Here is a 16,322-nt window from a genome sequence, read left to right as displayed (position 1 = left end):
AAAAAGAGAGAAAAGGATCAAATTGGAGAATTTAAAAAGTTTAAGACACAAGCAGAGATGTACACTTCTGGCTATGATATAGTAACAGGGATTTGATTTACATTTTTGCCTGAAACTGGATTAAATGTCTAAAAGAACTATTTTTAAAAATTAGATGAAAAGCAGTTTAGGAACATTAAGTGAAACAAAAATGGGTAAACTCTATGATTGCCTGGCTTTCTGCCTGGGAGCACATTCACACTGTGAAACATGGAGGGCAGAATTGGATTCTTGGTGAACTGACAACACAGAGATTGGAGTTCAGGTAGGCTAAGGCACCTGGGAGTTGCAAAGCAGAGTTCCAGAGAAGAGGTGGTCTTCAGGAAAAAAGCTTCAAAATTCTGCATATGAGTTCTCTTGAGTCTTTGCACACAGAGGGGCAAAGAGAGATCAGGGTCCTTAAGCTGAACACTTTCCTGGGCTCACAGACAGGAGCATTCTTAATGTTCATTCAGGAAATTCAATGGAAACTGCGAAAGAGCCACGTAGGGCTAAACCCTCCCTAGAGCAAAGGCTACTCTAAGCCCACCCAAACAAATGTTGAAAGTGCAAGGAAGCTACAGATAAAATCTAAAGTCTACAAGGTAGCAGAGTACCAGGTAAATGTGCAAAAATCATTTTTATTTGTATGTACCAGGAAATAAACTGTTTATAAATTTAAAAATTTAAATACCATTAAAACTAGCATTAAAAGTGGGAATGATTTACGGATAAATTTAACATGATGTATCCAGGTGACTGACTTCAATAATGAAAACTGCAAAGACTGTTGTGAGAAATTAAAGAAGGTTTAAATAAATGGAGAGATAGACCAGGCTCATTCATCAGAATATTCAATATTGTTAGATGTCGATTTTCCTAAATTCAGCTTTAGATTTGTTGCCATCCTAATTAAAATCTAGGCAGGCTTTTTTATAGAAATCGATAAAGTTTTTGTGAAGTAGATTGGAATGGTTAAAATGGAAAAGATTTACAACATCCAATCAAGGATGTGGAGCAACTGGAATGCACATTGATGGTGGGAATACAAAGTGATACAGCTACTGTACTAATCTACTATGACTGTGTGACAAATTACCACAGACAATGGTTAAAAATAACACATATATTATTATACAGTTTCTATAGGTCCTAAGTGTGAGTTATGGCTTATTGGTGTCCTCTTTTTAGGGTCTCACAAGACTGCCATCAGGCTTGGGCCCTTTTCCAGCTCCCTTGGGTTTTTGGCAGTTAATTTATGTGTGGCTATAGAATCTGTGGTAACTTGTTTCTTCAAAGATAGCAAGGGAGATAAAGCATGAGTCTACTAGCAACACAGAATCTTATATAAGATAATGTGTTGATGGGAATGGCATCCTCTTCCATTTGCCATATTCTATTCATTAGAAGTAAGTCACAGGTCTTGCCCACACTCAAGAGTGGAAGTTATAAAAGAGCATGAACGCTAGGAGGAAAGGATCATGGAGGATACCTTAGTCTATTTTACAAGTCAGGTTGGAAGACAGTTTGGTAGTTTCTTATAAAGTTAAATATACACTGTTACATTGCTTACCACCTCTATTCATAAGTGTTTAACTGAGAAAAATTAATGCGTATGTCCGCATAAAGACTTGCATGCAAATGTTTATAGAAAATTTATTTTTAATAGCTGAAACTGGAAACAATCAAAATATCTAGTTACTGGTGAATGAATAGACAAATGGTAATATATTCAATGAACTGCTATTCAGCACTAAAAAATAGTAAACTACTGATACCTGCAACAACATGAATAAATCTGAAACATTTGCACTAAGTAAATGAAACAGACATAAAGACTATATTTCATTTATATTAAGTTATATAGAATTTTATATATAAAAAGAAATATACTATTTCAGTGATAGGAAGTAGATTAGAAGCTGCATTGTGCCATGCATAAGGGATAGAGATTGACAAATATGATAGTCTATGCTCTGAAATATGTCAAGTTCAGAAGTTACCTTAGAAAATGAGACTCCAGGCTGCAACCATAGTACTTTATTATTGAACCATAAGTTAAATCAAGGTATCAATTAGTGATTCCCCATTCTCTCACCAAAATGAGATCTGTACTATATTTGTAAATGTTTTTCCCCCTCAATGAATTTACACTAGCATTACCTCCTTCCTTGCTTTTAGAAGTTAAATTAGGTGCCACTAGAACCAATATTGTTTTGGCAGATACTTGAAGATATAGAGCAATTTGAAAGATTCATTTGAACCAAACTGTCTCTGCCACACTGGCTCTTTTATAATCCGTTAAATTGCTCAAACAAATGTATTAACTTAACTTCGATGAACAAACCAGATGTCAGAGCCCTTAAAAAGGGCAAGCAGTAAAAGAAATTTTGAGATGTAGGGAAAAACAAAATCAAGAGCAAGGCATATCGCCCAGAAGATCTGTATGCAGTGAGCATGATGCGGGGACCATGCATAGCAAGCAGAGGGGAGAGGGAGAAAGAGGAAAAAACATTTTGTCCACTTTTCAATTTGGTGTAGAGAAGACCTAGGTATCTATGCACGAGCTTCCCATCTTTATGTATAACAAAACCATAATGTCCAAGAAGCAGTTAAGCTTCCTTGAGAGTTGATTTAAAATATTTTTGCTATGTAAAGATATTGCATTTTTAAACAAACAAACAAGCACCAAACGGTCTTACTAAAGAGTGGTATGTGAGCAAAGTTTACTCAGGACTCAAACAGGAGAGAAATGCTGCTTTAGGTAAATTGCAACCATAACCTAAAAGTTATTAGTTACTGTAGGTGAGATTGTAGAGTGAATAGATTGTTTCTCCATTACAAATAAATCGAAGAATTTCCTTTTATGATTGGACTAGTTTTCTTGCCAAAGAGTTCATATGGACCCATGTCATCATAATCTGGTTTTTGTGCTAGGGCCACCTGGAGCAGATAGATGAGGGAATTCTCCAAACAGTCCGAGAATATTTTTTTCCCTTTCCCCCACATCCTTACCAAGTTAGAGAGGCATAGTATCAAGTAAGAATTATGAACAGGAGGACCATGAGGATTGTGATCCCTGGTGAAACCAGATAGGCCTTGGAACATTTGGAAAACCGAAGAAAGAAGAAAAAAGAACCCAGGGACTCTCTCTTTGATGTTATTACCCAAAAAGGACATTGTTAAATTAGTAATATATCTAGTGTACCTAGGTGTGTGTGTGTATATATTTAAGTTTGCTATAGATAAATAACCTGTAACATGTGAATATTGATGTTTTATTTTACTTTTCTATTAGAGATACTTTTGCTAATATAGTTATAAAAAACAGAAGGATAATATCTAATATAAGCAGAATTGTCAAAATGTACACATGGAAACAGCCTAGCTATCTTTGCACAGATTACTATTCATTATGAATTACTTCTTGAACAATAAATTTATAAACATACACCTATTAAATAAAAGCATAAAAATCAGACATGTATAGCAGATTGAAAACAGTCTCAAAATTCATTGCTACCCCAAACTTCATGATTTCAAATCAAACGCCTCAGGTCACAAATTCAGATGCCTCCAGGGATAGCATAAAAGAGCAAAGCACTCTAGTGAGAACTCTCTGCAGAGGGAAAACCAGGACCTGCTTTTAGGGAGCACCCCTACCTGGCTCCAGGGGTTTGTTACTTTGCCAGCCCAGAGTGATGCACTTTCTGATTTTCTGGTTTTCTTGTAAAATCTTGTAATTTTAAATCTTGGCAACTAATTTTAATTTAAAAATATTTATAGACCAAATAAAGTTTGTTTATTTATTTATTTGTTTTTTAATTTTATTTTATAGTTTATTTTATTTTATTTTTTGGTAGAAGGGGAGCCAGCCCCTGGAGAAATCTGAGTCAATGGACTACTAATTTCACCTGGATAATTTACTGATCGAGTTTTAGTTACCGCTATATATTTATTCACATATTTTCGGATCGATTATACAAACCCCAGGGAGTTGGCTTCTAAAGAGAGTTAATTTCTAACACAAATGGCAAATAAGCTGAACTTTATCTCTTTATGAAACCTTTAAAGGATATATAAATAGTCCTTTAGGATTTCATGGTCACCACAGAGTATACAATTGGATGAATTCTGAAACTGGATATTATGAATTCATCATTTAAATCAGTTAACTCTATCTCAAAAATGTGTTATTTCATATAGAATGGACAATTTTGGTTTTCTACAGAACCCAGTTCACTGAATAAGCTACTCTTGCCCCACATAGATACAGGATAAGAGGTCACCGTGGCCTAGGGCAGTTTGGATTTGGCCTATAGATATTTTAAAGTTGTCAGAAATACCCTACACTTGTACAAGGGCCAGAAATTAAGAGATCCAATCTGTGAAAAAGAGAGAAAAATCCCACTAATGATATCAGGAATCAGACAGAGGATGACTTTAGTAACATCCATTTACATCTTACTCTGACTTCATTTGAGGTGTGTGTGTGTGTGTGTGTGTGTGTGTGTGTGTGTGTGTGTGTGTGTAAAATGTGCTTTCTTTGAAAATATAAATATCTTTCTGAAGAAAGCCTTACCTTTCTTGAAACCAAAGCATAACCAATGCAGCTTAAATGAACCGTAACTGATCCTGGTAAAAACGTGTTTAAATTTTAATTTGAAAGCTGGAAAAGTTTGATATTTTTTAAAAATCTGAATTTACTGACATGAAAATGCGTTGTCATGTTGTTGATTGGTTTTGTAGTCTTAGCATTTCTCCCAGGCCTTTCAATGAGGGTAGTTACACTGAAAACAAAATCGACCTTTACCTGTGGGAGCCACCAGGTTGAGAGGAGTGCGGCCCTCTCCTCTCCTCGCCGTGGCGTTTGCTCGTCCACTGATATCGGTGTACTCCGAAAGAGGGAATCATCTGGAAAAAATGTCACTGTGCCAGCTGTGTTCAAGGCTCCCATTCGACCAGATGTTGTGAACTTTGTTCACACCAACTTGCGCAAAAACAATAGAGAGCCCTGTGCTGTCAGTGAATTAGCAGGTCTTCAAACTAGCACTGAGTCATGGGGCACTGGCAGAACTGTGGCGCGAAATCTTAGAGTTCGAGGCGGTGGGATTCGTCATTCCGGCTGGGAGGCTCTTGGCACTATGTGCCACGGAGTCCGCATGTTTGCATCAACCAAAACCTGGCGCCGTTGGCAACACAGAGTGAACACAACACAGAAGCTATCTGTGATCTGCTCTGCCTTGGCAGCCTCGGTCTTACCAGTACTGGGCATGTTTAAAGGTCATTTATTGAGGAAGTTCCTAAACTTCCTTTGGTGGTTGAAGATAAAGTTGAAGGCTACAAGAAGACCAAGGAGGCTATTTTGAAACTTAAGGCCTGGAATGATATTATAAAGGTCTATGCTCAGCGAATGAGAGCTGGCAAAGGCATAATGAGAAATGGTTGTCCTATCCAGTTCAGGGAACCTTGCATCATCTATAATGAGGACAATGGCATCATCAAAGCCTTCAGAAAATTCCCAGCGATTACTCTGCTTAATGTAAGCAAACTGAACATTTTTAAACTTGCTCCTGGTGGGCATGTGGGCCATCTCTGCATTTGGACTGAAAGTGTTTTCAGCAAGTTAGATGATCTGTATGGCATTTGGTGTAACGCTGCCTCTCTCAAGAGTAACTACAACTTTCCCATTCACAAGATGTTTAATATCGACCTTAGCAAAACCGTAAAAAGCCCAGAGATCTAAAGAGCCCTCTGAGCACCAGGCAAGAAGATTCAACACAGAGTCCTACAGAAGAATCCACTGAAACACTGGAGAATCAGATTGAAGTGAAACCCATATGCGAAGACCACACCAGAACACCATTCTTCCCCAGGCCAAGAATCACAAGCTCCATCCAGGTGGATAGAGCAGCAGCTACGCTAGAAGCCAAATCAGATGAGAAGAAGGGAGTTCTAGACAAGAAGCCTATGGTGGGGAAAAAAGGCTGCAGCTGTCAAGAAACCACAGCTGAGAAGAAACCTGTGGAAAAGAAACCCACCACAGAAGAAGCCTGTGGCATAAACTGAAATTACTTTATTCCATAAAAGTCAAATCACTTTAGACAGCTAATTTTGAATAAAAACTTGATCAGAGGCAGTGAGAAACATGAAAACAAAACAAAACAATAAAAACAAAACCAAAACAAAATCAAACAATAATAACTATTATTATCATCATCATCACCGTTAACTATTGGAGTATATTTTATCAAAAAAATGTTTCTAGAGGGAATTAAGCTACATGAAGAAATGTTCTTTAGAGAAAGAACAGGGGATTATGTCCACATTTTTTTTTTCAAAAAATATTTTTATGGAGATGTGGGAGCTTAGTAAAAGGCAACTGTGGCTGGTCAACTAAATATTATTTCTTAGACGTTTTAATTAATTAAAACTATTTAATTAAAAATTTTAAGAAATTACCAGTCCACCTTCTGAGTAATACATTCTTAAATCAGTAGAAGAAAAAGAATTGCATGATTACTAGGCAGGTATACTGCTAATTACCTATTAATTTTTATTCTCTATTTTAGAACAAATATGTGTGAATATAATAACTAATGGATTGAATACAATAAGTAACCAATAAACAATAATAGAAATTCACAACATCAAAAATTTTACCAATTTTGTTCTAAATACTTGATATGTCAATCACATTGTATTTTCAAAGTCTATTCTGAAACTTAAGAAAAGGAAATTTTAAGGAGACATTAATTAGAATCAATATGTACTTACAATAAGTTATAGAAAATATATGTGGATGTAGATAAATGTACATTTATGAAGATTACTCTCATGGAAAGCTAATGAGCAACTTTAAAATATATGAAATTATCTGAAACCATGAAAGCTATAATTAGGCAACCATGAAGTGCCAAAAAGAAGTCTCTTTCTTTCTAAATGCCTCGAGGAAAATGTTCAAGAATTGGATCTAGTCTCTTTTTCCTCTGGTTTTCTTGCGGTCTAATTGATATACAAAAAACCGCACATATTTAATAAATACAATTTGATGACTAAATTTAGACTTGTGAGACTACCTAAATCAAGGTAATAAACATTGTATCTAGTCTTCATAGCATTCATGGTGAGTGTAGCCAGCTTTATATAGATGCTTAAATATTTGAAAATTCATTATGTTACATAGGGGAGACTAGAATGACTGTGAAATAACAATGTAAAAATTATTTTAAAAATATCGGAAATGATAAATGCTTGTCATTCAATGGTAGCTGCCATGAAAAACATTGTTTTCTTATTTTTGAAATTTGGAAACTATGTTCCAGAAAACAAAGAGAAAAAAGCAAACAAAACTATTAGATGCATTCCAGGACCTTTCGTCATCTCCACCTCTTACTTACTAAAAAGTAAAAAGTGAAGAATATCTTTGACAATGTAAATCATTTCTTGCCAGACATGCATTGTATCATTTAAATATTATGAATCCTGTCAATGCCTGTAATCGATTCACATGTATTTACACATTTTTTTTTTAATTAGGATGCTACATATTAGCATGCATTGCAAAGAACATTATTGCATCTGGGCTCCAAAAGTAAAAATTCTTGGAATTTAAAACTGTATGTGCCCAAATCTTCTTGGCTAAAAGATTCACAGTATCTATTCTAATGTAAAATAATTTCCATTTCGAATGAAGCAGACATATACATCAGTATTAAGAAAGCAAAGAGCTCAACCTAATGTTGGAGGTCATCCACTGGCATTTCATTCTCTCAGAAGATTTTACTACTGAAGGTTTACTATATGAAAGACAATAAAGGGCCACACATGGCCCTAGGTTTCATTATTAGTATATTGGATTATATTTTTATTATAATTATTTCTTCTTCACTACTCTATGCTTCTAAGGGGTTTGTTCATATAAATGACTGCAAGATAAATAAAGCTGAAAAACACAAGTGATGGTATCTTTTGGCATTAAGATGATTATAGATCATTACATGGTAGAAATAATCAATAGTCCTAGAGTAATATGATTAAATAAACACTTTAAAACTGTAATTCACCTAGGCTTTTAATATTTTACTATTTCTTCTTTGTTGCTCCAAAGCTATGAATTTCAAGATTTATTTGTCACTACTCTCTATATTTTCTGCTGTACACAGTATTTGTGGGCTATGGCAACCAATCCCCGTGGGCTTTCTTTTGCTTTAATTTGCATAAACACAGGCATCATATGAATATTCAGTGAGTGGCTTTGCATTAAGTAAGTGCCCTTAATCAGCTTTTCAGTTCAGTATTATTGGTTGCACGCACAGTCAGTTATTTCATCCAGAAAATCTGAAGGCCCTACAAACTAACCAGGTAAGGATTGTAATTCCTTGATGCATTTAATGAAAGAATATTATCATTTGATTACATAGGTTCTAGAGAATGCTAAAAGCATGGTGGGGTTTTTTATCCCTGTGTTTTTTTTTTCTTCCCTTGGTGGTCAGGTGGGTGCATGATTCTATAATTTGCATAAACATCGGATCTATGAATAATTCATCAGGGTTATTTTAAACACTAGGCTTCTACTTTGGATGGCACTAGGGTACCGCCATTTGATTGGCTGAATGCTGTTTTCATCACCAGCAGAATTCCTATAACATAAAAGCACCTAAAGGAGCTGAATTGAATATATGGTATTTGTTTTTTGAAAAATGTCTGTTATCTTTATAAAGCATATTGTGCTGCTTTTCCCCCCTCCCTAACATTAGAGCGTCTAGCTTTTCATGATAAGTACATTACAAGCTCAAATGTGGCTACTGTTTGTAGACTTGACCAGTGTCTAATTTCTGGAGAATGGGGTACCAGCTGTATTCTTCTGAACATGCATAAACATGAGCGACATGTAAATAAGAAACTGTCACATGCATATGGAGCCCTGGACAGCTCCATTGCTAGGATCCATCTATTTGTCTTTATCAGAATCTTCTCTTTGAATCGATAACTTTGAGACTGTTTCATCTATTTTTATTATTTTTTAATACCTATTTGATTTATTTTGCAACTGCCAAGGCTGAAAATTAGGGGGTCAAGGAAAGGAAAAATTTTTTTTCTAGTCTATAAGAAACATAACTAGCCTCTTCCTGCCATTGTTTTACTCTCTGTACTTAATTCTTCCATAATATGAATTCATCAATGAAAGCAAATGTTTTGTTCTTCCTACAACTGAATCCACATAGTTTTATTGAATAAGAAAAGTCATTCCAAACTATTATAAAACACTGATTTAGTCTGCTAATAAAAGGCATAGTTCCCTCCTAAATTTTGAATAATAATTTTAATTACTTTAAAAATATTTAATATTACCTGACCAATCAGTTGGATTTAAATAAAAAATTAATGCCATGGACAATTATAGTACTATATATGCATATAAGTACATATGATATGACAAATTATTTCTTGTTGAATACATAATTTATATTTTTCTCTCAGCCCACCTACAGATTTGGTAGTTCTTTGCAATACAATAGTGACAAGAGAAGTGTTAATCAAGAATGACCAGGTAATTAATTTTGATATTAGGGTGTAATTCACTCCTATAATTTACAAAAACAAAATTGTGCCTTACTTTATGCTTGTAGAGATAAAGAATATGGAGGTTCACGCCATTCTTTGTTAGTCACTTGAACACTAGCCATTTGAATTTCTGGTCTCAGGGTCCTCACTGACAAGATTCTCATTGTAAACATTTGTGATCTTGAAATATTACAGACATACAGGATTGCAGAATGGTGTAAATTGAATTTAGTCTTTGGCACATTCCATTTTTGTTTTTCAACTCCGTAGAGAAATATATCACAAATAAGATGTTGAACAATTACTGTTATGAAAGGTATATTGAATGATATGTGTAATCGGTTAGTCTGTGTCATCAACTATAAAATTCTCCATGTTCATTGTATTTCCTATACATTGTATGGATTAAAATACCAAAGGCATTTTTAATAATGAATAAGAGGGCTGAAAATTTCTCACTATGTAGTAGGTTTTTCATATAAAAATTTGAAAGTTTACTCTAAATCAATACTACACTAATATTTTTCACTGACTCTTTGAAAATAATATTCAAATACCAGTTTCACATAATACTGAAACTGAAGAAAAATAAAATCCTTTTCATTTTCTTTCCTTGTTCTCTATACATTTAATGATAGTGTTGGGCTAGTTTTCATTTTTCTTTATTTGATTTATTTGTAGTTAGGTGAGGGTCTATTTCTATTTTCTTTTTATTTTTTCCTTTCCTTTTTTTTTTTTTACTATATTTTTAAATCAAATATACTAAAGAAATATTTCTGAGACAATAGTCCTTCACTCGTCCTCAACTTTCATGAGCACATTTGATATATTTATTATTTTATCTGTTAACCAAACATTTCATAATAAAAATGGGATAAAAAATTCAAAGCAAAAATTATTTAAAATGTGATGAAATTGCAAATTTCTCTCAGAATTCCATGTACTTATATCAGCAATTGTGTTTTACATGTAATTATAAATAGTAATTTAAATCTCACATCTGCAGTGTGCTATGTTTAATTAAATCTTGCAAGATTCAGTACGGATGCTGTTTAATTATCGGTCATTAAATGTTTACAGCTGTAATAAACACTAAGCAATTTTTCCATACTATATAAGATTATAGAATTGGAACTATTTAACCAAAGATTTTCGTTCATGTGATGCTCATTCTATTGAATACTTTTCATATGAAATCAGCTAAACTTACATTTCTTCAATATTTATTTTTTATTTTTTAAAAAAAATCCAAAATATTTTATAAACAAGAAATGAATAATTATAATTTCAGAAGAGAGTCCTATCCTTCTTTAGATCTATAATAGAATGTTTATAATTCTATTTTAGGTGTGTGTAATTTTAAAAATGAAAAATTCTCACCTAACTCTTTTTGATGAAGCTATTGTGAAGTATCCATTTTAACATGACAAACTGAGAGTTCCTTTATGCCTTTGCCATTTATATTATTTTTAGCAATCATTGAGGCTCTTTTAAAGAACATATATTTTAAATAAAGTTGAAAACAGCAAAGCTAATGAATGACCACAGAATTTACTTTTAATTTCAGTAAGAAATTCAACCTAGAAGGGAAGGTGTCATCTTGTATTATATAAACCTTGTTTAAAAACACAAAGCATTTATTTAAATTTTGTAAAGAAATTATCACTTAAATAGAATTAAAATTATAAAACATTATTACATTCTTAAGGAAGAAATAATTTACATCTTGCAAAGATAGTCATATTTCATGTGGTGCTTTTCTATTCTTAGACATTGAAAAAGAAAAGCAGTGAGACACAACATAGACATTTATATTATCATTTAGAAGACTTTTTCTTTAATATCTGATCACCCTATATTTGGTAGATAAAAAATAAATGTTCAGATATTATTATCTGTAGTATTTGCATCTTCATTTTAATCTTCTGATTACCTTGTCAAAAAAATTGTTGCTGAGGGACTTAAGCAATTAAGGCTGTATATATATCATTGCTAAATCCACAGGTAATTAAGGAAAATTGCAACCAACTAGTGCTTTGGTCTATATAGAATAAAATCTAAACTGATCTATATGAGGTGAAGCCTTAAACTTGAGGAACATTTGCCTGTATAAAAGTTTTGAAACTGAATATCTCCCTAAGGCAAAAGATATCAATTACCTTGTATGGATCTCCTAGCAAATTCATGCATCTTTATAAAAGACTGAATGGTTTCAATGAAGCTAGTATATCTCTTAAGAATTCTTAATCTAATTAATGGTGCAAGTGTATGACATGATCCCGTATACAAATCCCTCCATCCAGTGTCACTCACATCCCAGGAACCCAATCATTTGAATTTGCAAATATACTTGAAACTTTCTTTTCATTTTCCTGAATTGATATTTAAATTTAGATAGATTGTCTTGTTTAATTACATTGTGTGTGAGTTAGCCAGTTAAGTTTCTTAGTATAGAGGAGGACGAGGCAGAGAGGAGGTGGAGTGGCTTACTTTTGAACTCTCTTGCTCTGATTAGGATTCCTCTCTGCTATTCTGATTGCTCAACTTCCATTAGTAAGAATTTGCACACTCAATATTCTAATAGTGAGGTTATGTAAAGTTATTGGGTAACTTAAATTTGTACAGTTACTCTTAAAATATGATCCTTACCATATTTAGGTTGTCAACCAATATCAACTAAAGATGCCTTAGACTTAGGTAGTACAAGTTTTCATTAAATTTTTAGTTTAGACCTTGTTTAAAATTTTCTAGGTATCATAGACCCAGTGGCATTCTAACCTTAGTGACAAGGAGACCAAAAAATATCTGTAATTAAAATTAAAATACAAATAAATAATATTTTTAATTATTTTTGAGAGAAAATATTTTTAGTCTTCTATCATAGTATTTATGGAAAATGTATATGACATATTGAGTATTCACCTGAGAAGAGTGCTTAAAATAGAAAGACCTGTAGGAGAAATTTTTAATAAGGGAGGCTCTTTTAGAATTACCATATAGACTTTTTTTATTTGTTAGCATAGTGCATTAAATGATAGATTTTAATGATGAACCTTGAGTAAATTACTCCAGATTCAAAGAGTGTTTTATACAGTATCTTTGCATTTCTAATTATAAGTGAGCCTAGTTAAAAATTGTTATACTTTTTGTCAAGCTTTAGTATCAAAATTATATTCATGTTAAAAAATGTGTTGGGCAGCTTTTTCCTTTTTTTTTAACCTCTGACACAGATTTTACATGAATTATCTATTTATTTGAGTTTTGTATAAATTACCTATAAATATATCTGGGCCAGACATCTTTGGGTTTTTTTTTTTTCCTTTTGATTCAGTTTCTTATGTGGTAGTGATCCATTGGGTTATTTTTTACTGTATGCATTAAGAGAATTTATATTTTTTTCTAGAAAGTTGTTCTTTTTATCTAAGTTTTCAACTTCACTAACATAAAGTTATTTATTGCTCAACTTATGGGCAATAAGTTATTTCTTATGATACATAAAATATCTACTACATGTGTAATGCATCCCCTTTTTCATTTTGTATTTTATTTATTTGTGATTTTCTATTTTTTCCAATGGCCATTCTTGCAGTACTTTCAAATAAGCAGTTTTGGGTTTTTCTTGTTATCTATATTGTTTCTTTATTCTTTATTTTATTAGTTTCTGTTTTTAAAGACTTGAGTTCCTTAGAGATTATCTCTAAGCTTTGTTCCAGCTTTAAAAGTCTATGGTTCTAAAAAAGTTTTTCTATGTTTAGAAGCTGATGGAACACTCACATAAACATAAAATGAAGTGGAATGTTAGTTATTATTTGGTGAACTTTGTTGTGTTGAATAATTACAACACTCTGTCATATGGCTGTGAGTAGACTTTAGCCTTTGAAGAAATCTACTTGAAAAGACTCTCATCTTGCAACTCCTGACAATAATGTGATTTTTTGGTAACTTTTTAAAGTTCTTAAAAAATTTATTAAGAAAGTCTATCATTTTACTTCGACAGAGAGAACTCAATCTGCAAAATAGTATTTAGAATATGTTGTGCTTAGAATTAAATAAAACTGCAATAATTGCTGAGAAAAATGTGAGAAGTTCACTATACAACACCTGATCATTTTAGACTCATACAGAAGTTTGTTAAATCTAGTTGAGATTTATTACATTCTTTATTTTGCAAGTGGACCACTCATATCAAATTATCTCAAGATCAGGCAAAGTTAATGAAAAAAGTGTATTAGTATTTTAGTCTGCTTACTTTGAAAGTACTTTCTTAGCAAACTCAAAGCCACATCTCTGGGATTTTAATATTAAATCAAGTAAAATTCTCTATTAATAAACAGACACCCCCCAAAAACCTTATCTATGTGAAGAGTTGGTTTTTTGTTTTCTTGTTTGAGTGTTTGTTTACTCGCCTATTGTAAACTGCCCTAAGATGAATTGGTTGTGCACCTTAACATTCCATCTTCTCTCAGCCTGGTAACATGATAAATCAGAGCTACATACTGAAAATGATTGAGGTTTCATACAAATGCCTTCAAATAAAATCCAAAAAGAAAATAAGAACTTTTTGAAGAAAATATTTAAATTATCATTTCACAAAATGATCAAGTCTTGTGAATATAGTAACCTAGACTGACAGCTGTAACATTAGAATTTTGTCACCAGTTATAGCCCCCTTACACCCTTTTGATTCACAGAATACTGATTTGACCTACTTTAGTTAATTAAGTCTCTGGTTAACTTATCTGCTCAAAAAATGTAACGTAAACCTGAAAAAAAAAAGAAAATAATTCTATAAAGATTAATACTATATACAAGTGATCCAAGATGTAGAAAATAAATTTTTTCAATACAAATCATGCATCATTGACTGAAATATTTTTAGTCATGATTATTTTTATTCCAGTGTGATCAATTTTACATGTGCTTTTAACATGATTTCAGGAGTAATTTTCTACTTATATCAAGGTCTGTCAATATCCAGTTTCCAGATACTTGTATAAAAATATGTCTGAGCTTGCACCTATATTTTCACATGAAATTAGACCATTAAACTTAACTTCAAATATTCAACTCAGTGATTCTTTTTCTCTGAGAATACCCAAATTCCTTTGCCACCAATTTTAAAGTCTTCTGGTCACAGCGAGAAAAATTTTGCCTGCCAACAGACTATTTTAATAAGTCATATAAAGTACCCTGGAGAGAATTTGATTTCACACAGAGTAGAGAATAAAGTCTCAATAGTGGTTGTTTCTTGATACATTGGAGACAATAAAAGATATTTTAAAAGCAGTAACATCAAGATCTTGAGGGTTTTTACTTATAATTAACTTTCAATACTTTTGTGTAACTTGATAGGATTTTTACCTGATGGCAGATTTGTATGACATAATGGAACAAGCTGGGAATAGACTCAAATCTCATAATAGATCTTGCAATTACATAAGGACTCACTTAGAAAGAGTTATCATGCTTTCACATGCACAATGCAACATTATGTTACCAGTATTTATATTTTATAAATCAAACATTGAATGTCTTCTATCATTTTGTTCTTTCTGTTATCACAAACAGAGAAGCATCTTGTTTCAAGTATTCATCTGCTTCTTCTGTTTATTCTCCACCTTTATGTTAATCTTTGATTGTTGTACCACAATAATTTTGATTGAGAGTGACTGTAATATTCCAAACAATAGATGTAAGTATAAAAAGAAAAATATGAAGAAATACAGGTGATGACGTTTTTAAAATAAATTTTTTTTTTTTTTTTTTTTTTTTTTTACGTAAATGCCTAGAAGAGAGTGTAAGGGGAGGAAAGAGAGAGTGAAAAGAATATTGCAATATTTGCATACAAAAAAATGAAATGGACCCTTATCTTACAAAAATTAACTCAAAATTGATTAAAATCCTAAATGTAAATCCCAAAACTATAGAACTCTGAGAAGAAAACAGGGGAAAAGCTTCATGACATTTGAAATGGGAATAATTTCTTGGGTATAACACCAAAAGCACAGACAAAAAAAACAGAAATAGACACAATCAACTAATTGAAAAGCAACCTATGGGATGGGATAAAATATTTGCAAATCATATATCTGATAAGAAGATAATGGCCAGAATATAAAAAGAACTCTGACAACTCAACAAAAACAACAAAATAACCCAATTAAAAAATGGACAGGATAAGTCAAGTGTCCACTTTGAACATGTTAAGTTTGAGATGTTTGTAAGACATCCAAGTGGAATATCAAGTATGCAGATTAATCACAAATCTGAAGCTCAAAGGGGATGTTTGGACTGAAAATATAAATTTGTCAGTTTATTTAAAGCCAGGCAAAAGTAGGAAGATTGACAATGTAGGAAAGAAACAGGATGAGAGATGACAGTGACTAACCTTTAGGTGATACAGCATTTCCAGCTTATACAGGAAGAGTAGGGCACAAAGACAACTATGCATAGGTTTGCTGATGGTAAGAAAAGGAGCTCCTGAATCATGGTTTTCTGTATCGCTTAAAGCACAAGTCAAGGTCATTGGCTGAGAAGAAGGGAAATGAATGGAATCGAGGATTTGAGCAGAAAAGAAGTGCATAAAAGTCATCTCAGAGAATAGAAAAGCAAGCTTGATAAAGAAGCTGGAGAAACATTCTAGGATTACTGGTAGCACAAAGAGTACATTTGAGGTATGGGATCATATTTAAAGTGAAACCTGTCTACCTGATGGTGTGTCTTCCTCCAGCTACAGG

The 16,322-nt window shown here is 32.7% G+C and overlaps 1 pseudogene; it reads left to right on the top strand.

The window, feature by feature from the left end:
- Window positions 1–203: 203 nt before the first annotated feature.
- On the top strand, window positions 204–6,087 carry LOC107499530 (annotated as a pseudogene).
- Window positions 6,088–16,322: the final 10,235 nt, after the last annotated feature.

This window comes from Rousettus aegyptiacus, unplaced genomic scaffold (assembly GCF_014176215.1).
Source record: "Rousettus aegyptiacus isolate mRouAeg1 unplaced genomic scaffold, mRouAeg1.p scaffold_m13_p_8, whole genome shotgun sequence".
In the NCBI taxonomy this organism is placed as follows: domain Eukaryota; kingdom Metazoa; phylum Chordata; class Mammalia; order Chiroptera; family Pteropodidae; genus Rousettus; species Rousettus aegyptiacus.
Note: the sequence above shows the minus strand (reverse complement) of the source record. Positions and strands in the feature narration are given on the sequence as shown.